Genomic DNA, 17,634 nt, shown 5'->3' on the forward strand with positions numbered 1-17,634 from the left:
ATACCGATCAAAAATAGACCCATATGAATAAGATTGCCATTTTACAAAATGAAAACTGGGTCATTTTTCTCCAGAAGGCATGTAGGCACAATATTTTAAAGATCTAAGACCACAAAATCTGACTTATAAAACAAATAATGATGTCAATCAGGAGCCTAAAATAGATTTGATATTTAATACTTATATTTAAATTGAGAAGTGGGTGAACATAATTGAACATTCTAGACTTGTGGATTCAGCATTTATAACTAGAAAAATATGGGAATAAGTCAGAAGTAATCAGTATCCCCAATCTTTGATACTGAAGAATAACACTTTTTAAAGAGCAGTATTACTACATAACCCATTTGCTTTCATTTATATTGTAACACAATAAATGTTCATTTTTAGTTTAGACGTGTAATTTTGTCTTGCCCAATGTACTTACCAATCGGCTAGAAACATGGGTCTAGATGAATACTTATACATTAATTTAAGCTTAATTAGAAACTGGTAATGTACACTGTTCAGATCTACATTCATTTATTCAACAAATATTTATTGAGTATATAGTGTGTGCCAAGTTCTATTCTAGGTTCTCAGGATACAGCAATGAGCAAAACAAAGATGCCTGTTCTTGTGACACTTATATTCTAGTTAGGGGCCAATGGTGGAAACAGAAAATAGACCATGAACACAGTAAAGAAATTATGTAGCATGATAGAATGTAGCAAGTGCTGTGGAAAAATAGTAGAGTGGATTAAGGGGATCCAGGAGTGCTGGGGTTGAAGGGGGAGAGGTCAGGCAACATATAAAATAAATTGTATTAAAGAAGCACAGAATTAGAGAGAACTATGCCCAGCCTAGAACTGAAGAGAAATGTGGAGATAGAGAATGCTATCAGAGAAGATTAAAAAAAAAAAATAAGTATGGGATTAACAAACAAAACCTATAAGGAATACTAGCAATAATTGTATTATTCAGCTTGAAAGAAAAGCTCTGGGAAGACACGATAGTGACTTTTCAATGTTATTTTATTCAATGTTATGCCCAGCTACTAAGGATGCTACCTGTAGAAATGTTCTTGATTGTAACGTAAACCCACACTATTTAATAAACATTAGCTTTTTACAGTTATTAATAATTATAATTGGTCTGGAATATTTTATATGCTGTTACAACTATTTAATAACTAGTAACTAGTTACAACTATTTAATAAATAAATATTGCCTTATTCATAGGGAAATGGATTGGACATTTAAAGTCCATTTTAGTTCTATGATTCCATCATGCCTTCCACAATCACAAAATGCAATTAGGATCTATGAATGCCCAAGAGGGATTTACTTACTTATCATTAACACACCAACATAGGAAATGTGCACACACACATACACACTCATTCCTGCAAAAGCTTTGACATTTCTGACACAAGAATTGAGGTTTTGTTTTTATTTCCTCTTTTTTCTATTTTACTATAAGGGAATTAGATCATTGGACCAATTCTTTCAAATAGTTCCATGGATTGAGTTAATTACAATGTGTGATCCAAGTCTGTACCCACTATTGAGATTGTCTACAATAGAAACAGGGGGCATCTAAATTCATCAAGCATTTTAGCTGTTGGTTCTTTTTGGTGGAAAGTAGAGGCAGGGTGAACAATCTGTTACTATAAATATAGTGGATTGTTGCAAGGCTGTATCCTGTTTGGAAATGATCTCATCTGTCTGTTGCTGGTTAGCAGTTTTCTACCAAACTGAGCAGGAATATTACCATATGGCATTGTTGTTAGAGAGCCCTCAAAGTTAAAGCCACAAGGATTCCTCATTGCCCATGAGGTAGGGTTTATGAGTGAGATATAATTGTCAAGGGTCTTGAATTTGAACTAACCTTAATCCACATAGGGACTTGTTACAAGTTTATTTTATTCCTTAATTTTGTGCATTATTCCGATCCTGGGATTGTTCTATTGGATAAGCTGTGCTATGTATGTAATTGATGAATTATAGAAAAAGTCAAGTTTCTCCCTTCTTTATTGATATAAAACAGATCCCTTTGTAATGAGGCTGTTTGAACATGGGCAGGTGTGCAGTGGCATGCTCTCTTTCATTGCCTCCTCCTCTGCCCCGACTCAAATAAACAACATACTCTTAAACCACAAGCATCTAGAGTGTGCTGTCCAATATGGCAGCCATAGCCCCATGTGGTTAATAATCACTTAAAATGTCCTGAATCCAAACTCAAATGTGCTGTAGGTATAAAAGGCACATCAGATTTCAAAGACTTAGTACTAAAAAAAGAATGCAAAATATCTCATTAATAATTTTTATATTGATCACATATTTCAGATATTTGGGGTTAAATAAAACATTATCATTAATCTTACTTGGTCTTTTTTTGATATGGCTACTATAAAATTTAAAATTGCATACATGGCTTTCATTATATCTCATTATATGAAATATATTTCATTATATTTCTCTTGAATAGCACCAGTCTAGAGTCTTAATGGGAAAGCAAAGAGACTTCCCATTTCCCTTTCTCTTACCCTGGGAGAGGGCTTTAAGACAAAGTATTGATTACTTTCTACAGCCCAGAGAAAGATGTGTGTGTTTGTGTGTATGCACATGTGTATATGTGTATTTTTGTGTGTGCGCACAGGTGTGTGTATGTATGTGTGTGTGTTGAGGGTGGGAGAAGATTCAGTGGGAAGGATAAGGAGCATGGAAAGGGAAGAAAAGTGAGCATTTTCAACCAGTTGGTCTGAGATGCCATCTACTCTCACTGGAAGTAAGGAACAAAGAATAGCTGAGCACAAGTTAGTTCTTAAAAGGCAAATTTGCTTTTTGTTTTAAAAATAGGATGAATCAGTGGAACATCAGACTCATTTGAATTCAAATGTAAATGCAAATTAAGCTTCCTTAACATCAGTACAGAAGCAAATATGAAGTTTTAAGAATTATTGTCATCACTTTATCCATTATTAGCAAGGATAGTCAAGAACTGACCTGTATTCCATTGTATAGTCTTGATTTATACAAAGGGTATGATTTATTTTGTTCTGAAGCATTTTATGAAAGAAAAATTTCTGGTTGAGATAGAATCACTTAATGACCTTACAGTTTATATTCAAATAAACACCCGAAATAGTAAGGTAGCTTTTCTGGATAACTGGATGATTTTGTATATCACAATGCTTTTGTTAAATGGTAAATTAAGGGGTTTAGGAAGAACCTACTTTTTCAAATAAAAAGAAAGATATAAGTTAATGATGTAATATTTCATAGTTTTGCTATAATCTTTTCATTGACCATGAAATGGCAAATTTGAATTTTTTTATTTGAATATTTTCACTATTTTATTAGGTTAATTAATTAGATATTCCATGTGGTAAGTCCAATGGAAATAACCATGAAATGGACTGTTATTTAGGGGAGTAGAAGGGGAAATGAGGAGGTCAAAGAGACCCTAGACAAGCGCTGTCCAATAGAAATATAATGAAAGACACATGCCATTTAATATCTTCCAGTAGCCACATTGATGACTTTCTGCAGCCCAGAGAAAGATGAGTGAGAGAGAGAGACAGGCAGACAGAGAGAAAGAGAGAATATTTAGCGGGAAGAAAAGGAGAAGGTAGCCTTGAAGACGGAACTTTATGTCCCTAAGTTGAACTACTATCATGGAAAGCACCAACCAAATGTCAATACAACTGACGGTACTTTCAGTTGATCATAGAATTACATTGTTTCATAGCTGAGAAAGCAGACATGATGGTCAGCCTTCCACTTGAAATGAGAGATTAGGCCCAGAGAAGCAAAGTAACTCACGTCGAGTCACACAGGAGATGAAGCAGAAGTGGAAATAGTGGCCAGTTTTGATTCTCACTAGACACTGTGCTATGGCCTGAGGATACAGTGATAAATATGACAGTCCTTGTCCATAAGGACATTCTAGTGCAGTGGGGCACAAGTCCATCTGGGTGTGGCACAGATGACATTGCCTATGACACAGGCACACTTGTGTTGTCCCCTGACGTGCCCAGTTTTGATGGCAAGCAGGGGATAGTAATATTACTTTCAAGGACATTCGTGACAAACCTCAAAAGTGTTCCAGGCTGTAAGGATTTTCCCTCCATTCCTGAAAAGCAGAACATTTGAAGGAGGCAGTGGAGATCTCTTCTGAGTAAACCACACCAAACAGTATCTTTCAGGAGAAGAAAAAAGAATGTCCTCTTCAATTGACATCACACTGGAGACTGCTTGGTGGACTGAGTCAGGAGCTGGGCTTGAGCTCTGCCCGTCCTAAGGGAGAGAGAGGCTCGCTTCCATGTGAGTCTCTGCTCACCGAAATTCTTTACAAACACCTTGGATTGGACCCCGCGTGGTGGGACTGTGGCGCGTGCTGGGCTTTGGAAGCTGCCAGTGCTCACGGCAGCTCTCTGAGATTCTAAGAGGCAAACTGCCCAGGACCATTTTGACTCTGGAAAGGCAAATATCAACCATGGTCATAAGAGGATTAGTTAAAAAAAAAAAAAAAGTCGTTAGATCAGCCTGTATATTCCTAAGGATAATTAACAGTGTAACATTTCATAAACTTTGAGCCACAAGTACAAAATCCCCCATAACTCACCTTTTATTTCTTATGCATTCCCTTTTCATCCTTCCTCATGTTTTGCATTACTTAATCAGGATATATATGTAATGTATAATCTGGTTCTTTTTAAAATTTTTGTAGAGACGGGGGGTCTCACTATGTTGCCCAAGCTAGTCTTGAACTCCTGGCCTCAAGCAATCCTCCTTGGCCTCCCAAAGTATTAAAATTACAGGCATGAACCATCATACTTGGCCTATAATCTGCTTTTTGCAGTTAAAGTTATCCCCAAACTACTTTTTCATAATGTCATCATAATTGTTATTTTAATTTGTGGAAAAGAAAAAAATATTATTTTAGTGACTGCATAATATTCCATTCAGTAATCCCATCTTATTTTGTTTAAGCTTGTTGTTGGCCAAGTTATTAAACAAGATGCTCCTTGAACTTTACTGAAAATAATTGTAAATGCTTAGCGTTTTCACAATGAAATCACCTATTTACCCTAAGTGTAAAGCTCTGTTAAATGGATCCCTTAGTGAGACAACTCATGCTGATGATGCACAGGATCCCAGGCCTTTGGCCACCCCAATGGGAAAATGCTTTCCTAGTGTCTTTTGGCTTAAAGCAATTATTCAAAATTGGTACACATTGTGGGCTCAGATAACCCAGAAATTAAAGACAACTCTGTTGGTGGTACTGGTTCTTCTTGTAATAGGTCAGGAATGTAGACATTATCTTTATTGGTACATGACTACTGAAGTTCTACTTTTTTAAAAACAATTATCTGGTCTCTAAGAGGACTAAATTGTATACTGCCCCTCCAAATCTAAGGAGAGGGCCATGAAATTAGCCAATGTTCTCACCTTTCTGATCAGGGCAGGGTGATGGGTTTGCAGGAGTATGTGGCTGCCATCCCTCCTTCTTAGGAAGAAAATGGATCATGGGTCAGTTTAATTTCTTAGGTCTTTGGAAAAAGGTTACAAATAATGAAGCTGGGATGTATTGTCCTAGACAAGGGTAAACTGCAGTAGTTAAAAGTTTTAAGTAAGGTTAGCTCCTTTTTGGAGCTGAATCTGCATGGGACTAGAAATTTATATTATGCCTATTATTTTTATTCTTATTTTCTGACCTGATAAAATGAGTTATTTATTCATATGACCTTGGGCGATGACATAAACTTCTTCGATTTCAGTTTTTTCCATTTTCTACCAGAAATGATTACCTCTGGCTTACCTGTCTCATGAGATTGCAGTGAGAATCAAATGAAATGTTGTAAACTGTAAAAGCCTCTGACAAGTTCAAGGTAGATGCTATTATTAATCATCGGTAATGATGATGAGTAGAATATTCCCAGATAGCATCATCAGACAGTGCTACACTCTGTAGGTGTGTTAGGCTAGGACATGATGAGTGATGCCAATTAATGCCAGTGATTTGTTCTCTCATGTAAAGCTAGCCAAGTTATTTTACTGTCTGCCTTTACTTGTAGAAAGTGTGCTCTCACAGATGTTGGTAAGACTAAGGTGTTCTGATTTCACAAGATGAAGGTAATCCATAGAATCAGTCAGGAAGAATGTCCCTGGTATTTTTATGTGCTACAGTGACAAATTATACCGAGACCCGTTTGTCAACAGCATTTCCAGAAATAAGAGAAAGTGTCATCAAAAAAGGACAAGTCGTGACTAAAGAAGCATCTTCCCTATTTGTTTGAACAGTCAAGCTTGCTTTAAATCGTATCCAAGTTGTGTGGTAAACTTGCCTGCAGAGAGTAAGCCACACAGATGCCCACAACGTCACTGAGAGGCACGTGACCCAGTTTCTGTGGTCTGAGCTGAAAGATAACCCGGGTGTGTGATGGCCACAGCTGCCTGTAAAACATTATATGGTGGGCACTTTTTCAAATTCACATTTTAAAAGAGGGAATTAGATGGTTTTCATTTGTTTTGCTTAGGTTTTGTGGTGTAATTTTTTTCTCCGGAGGTCATCTCAGCAGCATCTCCATAAATAATTATCAAGGGATTGGGAGATAGTTTTGCACTCACTGTCTTAGAATACAAATCTTCCCATACAAAGCCATATAGATTTGTCCAGGGAAGATAGGAAATAATTGATTGTGTCATTGTTCTCTTGGCCTGACTTTGCTCTGGTGGCTATGGCACACGGGGTGATAGATTAACTCTTTCAGGTGTATGGAAAGCATGTTCAATGAATCACAACTTCAGCACACAGAGTATTTTGATGGTATTTGGAAAGAAGCAAATATTCTCTCCTTTTTTTTGCGGGGGGGAAAGTGTCTGATGACACCATCCATACTTTTTAGAAAAGACTGGAGTGTGGGTCATTTTCATATCTGTAAGGCTTTGAAAAAAAAAACTTATGGTAAAGAAACAGATCATTCATGCTAGGGAGAGAAAGCTATCACAGACAAGCTATAATCCACATATCCACTGAGTGCCAGAAAAGAGAAAATGAGATCAATCAGGGTTACATCTGGGGATTTACATCCAGACAATGATGACTGCTTCCGAAGGGAGGAGGAGGGGTTCCACCATGGGTAGAGTTCTAGTTGTTTGGAGTGGCGTCCTCATGAACCCACCTGAAGTGTTGATTCCTTATCCACATATTTTTTGATAAAGCTTCATTGTGGTACTATTTTTAACCATCACTTTGACTAAATGCAAGGGTTCATTTGTGTTAAGTGGGTGAGCAGTTGACAGAGTAGACCTTTTGTCACCTGCTAAGGAGGGAACAAGGTCATCAAGACGCTAAGCATTCAAGAGCCATGGTCTTCTACTATCACCTTTGCTTTTGTGTCATTTTTTTTTTCTCAAACGTGATGTGTAAATCACCTGCAACAGAATTACCTGAAGAGCTTGTTTAAATACAGATTCCTGGATCCAATTCCAGGTCTGCTGAATCAGAATGTCTATGGCAAAACCAAGAATGGATTTTTTTTTTTTTTTTGAGACAGAGTTTCACTTTTGTCACCCAGGCTGCAATGGCACGATCGTGCAAAGGCACAATCTCGGCTCACTGCAACCTCCGCCTCCCGGGTTCAAGTGATTCTCCTGCCTCAGCTTCCAGAGTAGCTAGGATTACAGGCGCCCGCCACCACGCCCGGCTAATTTTGCATTTTTAGTAGAGACGGGGCTTCACCATGTTGGCCAGGCTGGTCTCAAACTCCTGACCTCAGGTAATCCGCCTGCCTCAGCCTCCCAAAGTACTGGGATTACAGGCATGGGCCACCATGCCCGGCCTTACCACAAGTGATTCTGATGTTTGAGAACCACTCTCCTAATGCTGGGTAGAGGAGTGGTTTTCAAAGTGTGTTCCTGGACCTGTAGCATCAGCATCACCTCGGGAGCTTCTTAGAAATGCAAATTCTTGGGCCCTGCCCCAGACCTATTGAATCGGAAACTCTGGGAGTGGGGGCCAGCTATCTGTTTTAGCAAGCCTGCTAGGTGATGTTGATGCTCACCAAAATCTGAGAAGCACTGGGGTAGAGTACATCAGTTCCCTTCAGTATCTCTTTACAACAGTAGGGAAGGCAATCGTTAAGACAATGTGAATCATTTGCAACCTGGGTTTGTTTGTAACCATGAAATTTCAAATTTAGAAGAACTTTATAGGAGATTTAAACCAGCACCCCTTCTAGTGTTTTAATCTTTCTTCTCCTCCCACGTTCCCTCCTTTCTTTCCTTCTTTGAACACTTAATAAGTACTATGTACTAGGGAGTAGGAATGCAGGGGTGAATATGAATGGCAGCACCCTATCCTTTTGGAGTTTACAGTCTTGGGGAAAGACATATCTCACATGATTACACTAATAACTGTAATATTATAACTGCTGTAAGTACAGTGGTGGGAGGCACATGATGCCATGAGACTATATAATAGAGATTTGAGCAAATCTGTACACCTGTTACAAGGTAACTCAGCCCAGATGGAGTACTTCCTTTCTAGGGGAACTTTTGACATCCTGTTGGAGCCTATTTGACTTTAAGATAAGCCCATATGTTAGAAATTTGCTCCTTATATTGAATCAAAATCTGCCACACTCTAAATGACACAACCCTGGTTCTAGTATCTGAATCTCCATGAAACGAATCCAGCCCTCTGTTCTATTGAAGATCTTCATATAGATAAAGATCTCTTTCTTCTAGGTTTTTCCTTTCCAAGGCTGTGAGATTCCTCATTCACTTGGTCTTCTTCAGAAATACTCCACTTTTTTCTTTATTTTAAAAAATGTTTGTAAAATATTCTGGTATCCAGCATGAGCTAGAGCCATGGAATGATGAGCTCAGAGGAGCATACCTCAGAATACATCTGTGACCATTCTTGTTCCTGTTATATTTCGCATTTCTGAGGCTCAACCTTACATGCTTCATGGGCAATTGTATCACACCCCTGACTGACTTGCACTGAGCTTGCAACTAAATGAAACCCCAGGGTTTGGGGTTTTTTTCCTTCAAACTTGGTACCTTTATTCATTCAATTTATTCACCAATTTTTTATTCATGCCTACTATGTATCAGGCACGTATTGTTTACTTATATGGATGTGTTTTTGGACTTAAGTGCAAGATTCATTTATCCATATTGTACCCCATTTTGGATCCTGATTCTGTCATCCACTAAACTGTGAGGAACTTGAAGTTAAAAGCCATATTTTTTTTTCAGCTTTGTATCCTCAGAGCCTAACTCAGTGTCTCATATGTAGTTGGTAAAGAAAATTTAATAACTATAATACACATACACACACACACACACTCACACTCTTTTCTAAGTAATTGAACATGTTTTAAGGCAATGCCCTGGAGATTTCCCTCCAGGATGTCAATAACCTCAGCCCTTTACGCAGCACCCATGATTTGGGTGGTTTTAACTATTTGATTGTGTCTATTTGCATCATCAGCCAGTCTAAGTTTCTTTACTGTGCCAATCAAAATCATGCAAGATGTTATAGTTGCCTAGGTACAGGATGTCTCCGACAGCCTTCTAATCTACCAATCTATTATGTCTATCTGAAGGAAATGAGGTTAGTCTGTCTTCACTTGTTCTAGTAGTCACCACTTCCTTTTCGCTGTTGACAAATAGTCTTTTAATATTTATTGACAAGTCAAGAATTCAAGAGATGGACTGCCTTTAGCTGGACAAGGTAGGCAGTATTTTTCTCTGCAGCCAAAAATTTATCTCAGAACAATGTCTTTACTAGAAACACCATTCTTCCATTTGTTTGAGAAGTGTTTTATATTCTCAGGGTGAGTTCTTATATTTTTATACTTTCAACTAGACCAACACCACTGTAACTCATCCTTGGGTCCCTGGATCTCCATGGGGTATACATGTATTCTTGACATATTCCTCTTCTCCTTCTGATAGGGCTGTGTCCACTAATACAGATATGATTTGGTCAGTAGATTAATATTTTAGTATTATAGTTTATAAAATATAATTGAGGGAGCTCTGATAATTTACTGATTTCTTCTAAGTAATGGGGCTGGTTCCTGTAAGAATTATCATTTATGATATGGTGATAAGCATTTGCTTAGGTTGGTCATGTATAAATGTGTTTTAAAATAAAAATTAAAACTTTTATTACCATTTCATTAGAATGAGCACCATTCATTGTTAATTCCAGGGAAGTTTTGTTTTGCTTTATTTTTAGTAATGCCATATCACACCCTATGTGGCCCTCAGTCTGTTCATTTGTAAAATGAAAGATTTGGACTAAGTGATCTCTAATCTATGATCAAACTCTAGAATTATATTATTCTAAACTTTGAGAAGAAAAGTCTCTTTTAAAATAAACTTAAAATTAAATGGAACAGGCCAGGCTCGGTGGCTCACACCTATAATCCCAGCACTTTAGGAGGCCAAGGCGGGTGGATCACCTGAGGTCAGGAGTTCGAGACCAGCCTGGCCAACATGGCAAAACCCCGTCTATACTAAAAAATACAAAAATTAGCTGGGCGTGGTGGTGGGCACCTGTAATCCCAGCTACTCAGGAGACTGAGGCAGGATAATCGCTTGAACCTGGGAGGTGGAGGCTGCAGTGAACCAAGATCGTGCCATTGCACTCCAGCCTGGGCAACAAGAGCGAAACTACGTCTCAAAAAAAAAAAAAATTAAATGGAACAACACACACACACATGCACACACACACACACACACACACACACACACACACACAGGAATGCATGTAAAACTGGTGAAATCTGAATTAAAATGTTGGACTGCAGCAATGTCAATTTCATGGTTGTGGTATATTGTACTATAGGGTTGCAAGATGCTCCCTTTTGGGAAACCCGAGTGAAGGGTGTATATAGGGTATCTCTATATTATTTCTTATAACAGCATGTGAGAAATAAGAACTAATAATTTGAGATAATCTCAAATTTGAGATCTTATTTGAGATAATCTAAAATTATCTCAAAATAAAAAGTTTTTAAAAATTACGTGATAAAGTGTTATAACAGGACTTTAGAGGTAAGTGGCCATTGCTTGACCACATGCTAGCTTAAAGAAACTATTTAGCCTTCCCAAAACTCCATTTTCTTGTCTTCTGTAAAGTGGGGATATTAATTCCTGCCTGATGGGATTGTTGAAAGGATTATAGAGACTGTGTGTGTGTGAGCATCTCACATGGTCCATACTCCATGGTAGGGACTCAGTAAATGTTGATTACCTTCCCCTGTTCCCCTTCTTTGTTCTAGAAAGAAACTGGGGCACACAGCCTCAGTGCATCTCCCATAGGAAAGATGACATCTGACCTGAAGCAAAAGACAGTTTAGGAGTGTAACTCAGTGAGATGAGCCCCGTAGCGGCATAGTGAGTAATGCTGTTACATAACTTTCACAAATCACCCGGCAGATCAGCTAACAGGGCTTGGCACAGTTTACTGATGAAATAAAATAACAAGGCAGCTTCCAAACCCAGCCTGAGTCAGGGAGTCCCAACACCACAGCCAGAGGCAGAATCTAGAATGACTCCACAGGCCTTGGAGCTTTGGTGTTTCAGTTGATTCAGATGTGTTATAAATCTGTATAAGTGGAAAAAAATAAAAGCAGCTCCTCTCTGGCTGGCCCCATGAATAACTGTCCCCAAGAGGCCTAGAGAAGTTTTCCTTTCCTTGCAGAATCCTTAATCATGTCTACCAAATATGAGTTTTCCATGCAGCTGCATGAATGAGGAAGTAGAGAGAGACTAAAGAGAATAGTGTATTCCTACACAGTTCTTGGTCATGAGGATGTGATTGTTGAATGAATGGCCAAAATGTGTCTCCCTTCTATCTCCCCAAATGCTTATCGTTACCCAGGGCTCTTTCCTCACTCCTGATCTGGTGAATGTTTTTGTATCGATGAGTTGGCCAGAAACATAGAAGGCAATCTTACCAGGTTTTCAGATGATACTGTGGTATAAGAGACTCAGGGGACAGAATCACAGTTTTTAAATGATTTCAGCAGGTTCGGGGCTCTGGGCTGATCACAGTGAGTTGTAATGTAATAGAGATAATGTTAAAAATCTGTCCTTCGAAGTCAAAAGCAGAAATACAGGCTAGGAGAGGCTTATATTGGCAAGAGTTTTATATGAAAAAGGTATAAGGATTTATAACTCTAGAAAGACAGGAGTCAACAGTGTGACGTGGTTGTATTAAAAAAGAGGTTAGAGATCAGAAAAAGAAAGTATCCTTTGACTTGGTATAATTTGCACCAGTCGGACAATACCTAGTCTATTGTATTCAGTTGTAGAGGTCAAGTTTAAGGAAGATATAGATAAATTTGAATGGATCACTGAGGGAAAGAAGGAAAAGGGAAGGTCAAATTAAAAAGATTCAAAAGATACGCTGTTTAAAGAACAGTTGAAGAGAAATAAGGATATTCAGCTGATTACTGTTTTTTTCTCGGGTTACCATATGGAAGAAGAGTAAGCTTGTCTATTTTGTTCTGAAAGGGAGAAATGAGATTAGTGGGAGAGAGTCCATGGAAACAGACTTTGGCTCAATAGAAGGAAAATTTGGAGCAGTTCAGTGATGGAAAGAACTATTTTCATTAAATTGTGAGCTTCCTGTCACTGGAAATAATCAAGCTGGGGCCAAACGAGTGTCTGTCTGGGATTCTGAAGGATCCCAACATTGAATGAGAGCTTGGGGTAGGTGACCTTTAATATCACTTCCAACTCTCATAGTCTATTATTTAAGTTAGCATGAATGCCAGGGCCACTTACAACATGCCAGAGCCACTTTTTCAACTTTTGGCTCTGCTACTGACCAGCTGTGTGACCTTCAGCTATTAAATTAACCATTTCTTGTTCCAGTTTCTTCATCCATTAAATGAGAGAGCTGAATGTAGTGATGTCTAAGTTACTCCCCAGCACTTCTGTCTCCCTAGGCCTTCTCATAATTATAGCACGCTGGAAGAGTAGAGTTTGGGCTGATAGCTGCCATTTGTTTCTAAGTTGGCTTGCCAGGAGACTGCTTAAAAGCCAAAAACCATTTTGATTCTGAGGGCCACAGAACGAAACTCTCAATTTGCTTATTGGCAGGAGAGTAGGTGATTGTGAACCTGGAATTTGTTCCCATGAGATCTGTGGCAGGAAGTTCATAAAATAACTGCTAATCTGGTTTCTCTTGAACACCTGTACATTCTGACTGAGTTCAGCAATGCCTTCGCAAACAACTTAGAATAAATGAAGCTTATATTACCATTGCAGCACAGTGTTATCTTTTACAAAGCAAACCTTTGTCGTTTATTTGCTTAATGATCTGTCAGTTGCTATTGACCTGTGCTTATAATCTTAAGAACAAATGTATATAAAGCAACTTACAATGTAGCAGATTTGTTCTACAAGTTTTACATATATTAATTTAACAGTTTATTAGCTGAAAATACAATGATGAATCAGTAGATTAGATCTTTTTTCCTTTATGGAAAGGAAGTATTTAAAATCTAGTTTAAGTCTGCCTGAATGGTAGAGTCCAGAATTCAGATCCAGGCCCTCATTCTCTGAGGCTTCATTGTTGGATGACTATAATTTCTCTTGTGGCTCATTTGATTATTAATACTTTTCTTCTCTTCTGTATTAAGATGCTTCACTTCCACCACTATTACATTGGAGCTCTCCTTCTGGTTCCTTCTTTGACTTCTGTCTGACATCCACATCTCCAAATCCCATTTCTTCAGTTACTTTTTCCAAAGATCCCACTGAAACGCAGCCATCAGTGGGAGTGTCATTATTTGCTTTGATATAGATACAGAAGGTAATGGACAAGATTTCAAGTGCCTCCTGCAGTTACTGAGGTCAGTAGAGGAGGAAATATGTAAATTTATGCTTCTTATAAGGATGTGAAGAATTTAAAACTTCATTCCCTGGCTTGCAGATCTGGCCATACTCACTTTGTCCAGACACAGTACCATATTTTCTTCCATCTCTTTGTTTTCTTAGGTTGAAAATGAAAACAGCTGTTAAAAATAAGAGCACATGAGTCAATCTTGAATCCCAATGTAGTAATTACAGTTTCCATCTCAGCTGGTAAAGTCCCTCCCAGTGTACTAAGCCCCATATCACAATCCCCTTGTGGAGAGAACACTGCCAATGGTATTGTCAATTTTATAGCAAGACTTTAATTTTTGTTTTTCAAACCTCTAAGATTAAACATTAAATCACTTGCCAAGCCAAGAAAAATAATGAGGAAAAAATACTTTGATTTAAAAACTTGATTCTTCATATCTCAAAATAATAAGAGCTATTTATGACAAACCCACAGCCAATATCATACTGAATGGGCAAAAACTGGAAGCATTCCCTTTGAAAACGGGCACAAGACAGGGATGCCCTCTCTCACCACTCCCATTCAACATAGTGTTGGAAGTTCTGGCCAGGGCAATCAGGCAAAAGAAAGAAATAAAAGTCAATTAGGAAAAGAGGAAGTCAAATTGTCCCTGTTTGCAGATGACATGATTGTATATTTAGAAAACCCCATTGTCTCAGCCCCAAATCTCCTTAAGCTGATAAGCAACTTCAGCAAAGTCTCAGGATACAAAATCAATGTGCAAAAATCACAAGCATCCCTATACACCAATAACAGACAAACAGAGAGCCAAACCATGAGTGAACTCCCATTCACAATTGCTACAAAGAGAATAAAATACCTAGGAATCCAACTTACAAGGGATGTGAAGGACCTCTTTAAGGAGAACTACAAACCACTGCTCAGTGAAATAAAAGAGGACACAAACAAATGGAAGAACATTCCATGCTTACAGATAGAAAGAAAGAATATCGTGAAAATGGCCTACTGCCCAAGGTAATTTATAGATTCAATGCCATCTCCATCAAGCTACCAATAACTTTCTTCACAGAATTGGAAAAAAAACTACTTTAAAGTTCATATGGAACCAAAAACGAGCCCACATTGCCAAGACAATCCTAAGCAAAAAGAACAAAGCTGGAGGCGTCATGCTACCTGACTTCAAACTATACTACAAGGGTACAGTAACCAAAACAGCATGGTACTGGTACCAAAACAGAGATATAGATCAATGGAACAGAACAGAGGCCTCAGAACTAACACCACACATCTACAACCATCTGATCTTTGACAAACCTGACAAAAACAAGAAATGGGGAAAAGATTCCCTATTTAATAAATGGTGCTGGGGAAACTGGCTAGCCATATGTAGAAAGCTGAAACTGGATCCCTTCCTTACACCTTATAGAAAAATTAATTCAAGATGGATTAAAGACTTAAATGTTAGACCTAAAACCATAAAAACCCTAGAAGAAAACCTAGGCAATACCATTCAGGACAAAGACTTCATGACTGAAACACCAAAAGCAATGGCAACAAAAGCCAAAATAGACAAATGGGACCTAATTAAACTAAAGAGCTTCTGCACAGGAAAAGAAACTACCATCAGAGTGAACAGGCAACCTACAGAATGGGAGAAAATTTTTGCAATCCACCCATCTGGCAAAGGGCTAATATCCAGAATCTACAAAGAACTTAAATAAATTTACAAGAAAAAAAACAACCCCATCAAAAAGTGGGCAAAGGATATGAACAGACACTTCTCAAGAGAAGACATTTATGCAGCCAACAGACACATGAAAAAATGCTCATCATCACTGGTCATCAGAGAAATGCAAATCACAACCACAATGAGTTACCACCTCATACCAGTTAGAATGGCGATCACTAAAAAGTCAGGAAATAACAGATGCTGGAGAGGATGTGGAGAAATAGGGATGCTTTTACACTGTTGGTGGGAGTGTAAACTAGTTCAACCATTATGGAAGACAGTGTGGTGATTCCTCAAGGATCTAGAACTAGAAATACCATTTGACCCAGACATCCCATTACTGGGTATATACCCAAAGGATTATAAATCATGTTACTGTAAAGACACATGCACACATATGTTTATTGTGGCACTATTCACAATAGCAAAGACTTGGAACCCACCCAAATGTCCACCAATGATAGACTGGATTAAGAAAATGTGGCACATATACACCATGGAATACTATGCAGCCATAAAAAAGGATGAGTTCATGTCCTTTGCAGGGACATGGATGAAGCTGGAAACCGTCATTCTGAGCAAAGTATCACAAGGACAGAAAACCAAACACTGCATGTTCTCATTCATAGGTGGGAATTGAACAATGAGAACACTTGCACACAGGGTGGGGAACGTCACACACTGGGGCCTGTTGTGGGGTGGGGGGCAGGGGGAGGGATAGCATTAGGAGAAATACCTAATGTAAATAATGAGTTAATGGGTGCAGCAAACCTGCATGGCACATGTATACCTATGTAACAAACCTGCACATTGTGCACATGTACCCTGGAACTTAAAGTATAATCAAAAAAAAAAAAAAAAAAAAGAAAAAATTTTCAAAAAACCTTGATTCTTGAAACATGCTCTTTTTTCAAAATTTAATTTAGATTTTGACCAAATCTCTATGTTACTATTGGAAATGTCAGTTACTGTTCCATATTCGTTTCTTTTCTTTTTTTTTATTTCTTTTTTTTTTTTTTTTTTTTGAGACAGGGTCTCACTCTATTGCCCTGGATAGGGTACAATTATGCAGTTATAGCTCACTGCAGCCTCAAACTCCTGGGTTCAAGTGATCCTCCTGCCTCAGCCTCCTGAGGGGCTGGGACTATGGGCATGTGCCACCGTGCTCAGCTAATTTTTTTTGTAGACATGTGGTCTCACTATGTTGCCCAGGCTCGTCTTGAACTCCTATCATCAAGTGATCCTCCATCCTTGGCCTCCCAAAGTGTTGGAATTACAGGTGCGAGCCACCACCATGCCTGGCCACTGTTCCACATTTTTTAAAATGCAGCTTCGAATGGACTTCGTGGTATCCTCACTGTGAATAGTTTTGCTTGAACTCTTGTAGAGGCTAAGCCTTGAATTCTTTTCTCTTTTCTCAGTTCCTGAGGTTTATGATCTAGTAAGCCAATCTCAAAAGAGTCATCTACCACCTATTAATTGATTGTTACCTTTGAGAGCAGATTGATCCTTTTTTAGTTCTGCTTAGTTCCCCATATCAACAATTTAGTCTTTTACTGAATAATCCCACTGTCTAAAGCTGTGATGGTTCCTCCTCACCCCCCAAATCAGCTGCCTCCAAATCACCAATGTAACGTTGCCCTATAAATGTGCTACTGGCAGGAGAGCTTTGTGCCTTATAGGAGGAGAGTCAGGGAACTTGGCCTTTTCACTCACTTCACTTTGCCCTTTTATTTCCCCTTTCTAAGACTTGATTATTTATTATTTGATTAGATTATTTCTGAAGTTCATTTCCTCATGAAGATTTCTATAGTTTTGTAATCATTGTGTCCCCCAAGAGCCAATTTTATGTGCTGGAAATGAAGACACTGCGTGCCTAGCATGACTTATGGAACTCTGAGAAGGCCGTTCAGCCCAGCTCCCTCTATACACCTTAAGTTCCACCATTAGATATTCATTCCTTGTGGTAGGATAGTACCTCTCAGATATGACACCATTTAAAACCCAGTATGTTTAGAAGGGCAAACCCGTAAAACTAGTA

At 38.4% G+C, this 17,634-nt stretch overlaps 1 protein-coding gene across 2 annotated transcripts in view; it reads left to right on the top strand.

Annotated features, from left to right (window-relative positions):
- The window catches only part of NIBAN1 (niban apoptosis regulator 1), a 177,428-nt gene that overhangs the window by 118,556 nt on the left and 41,238 nt on the right, over positions 1–17,634 (top strand). The gene's annotated exons all lie outside the window — the stretch shown is intronic.

The sequence above is a fragment of the Pan troglodytes genome, chromosome 1 (genome assembly GCF_028858775.2).
Source record: "Pan troglodytes isolate AG18354 chromosome 1, NHGRI_mPanTro3-v2.0_pri, whole genome shotgun sequence".
NCBI classification, from domain to species: domain Eukaryota; kingdom Metazoa; phylum Chordata; class Mammalia; order Primates; family Hominidae; genus Pan; species Pan troglodytes.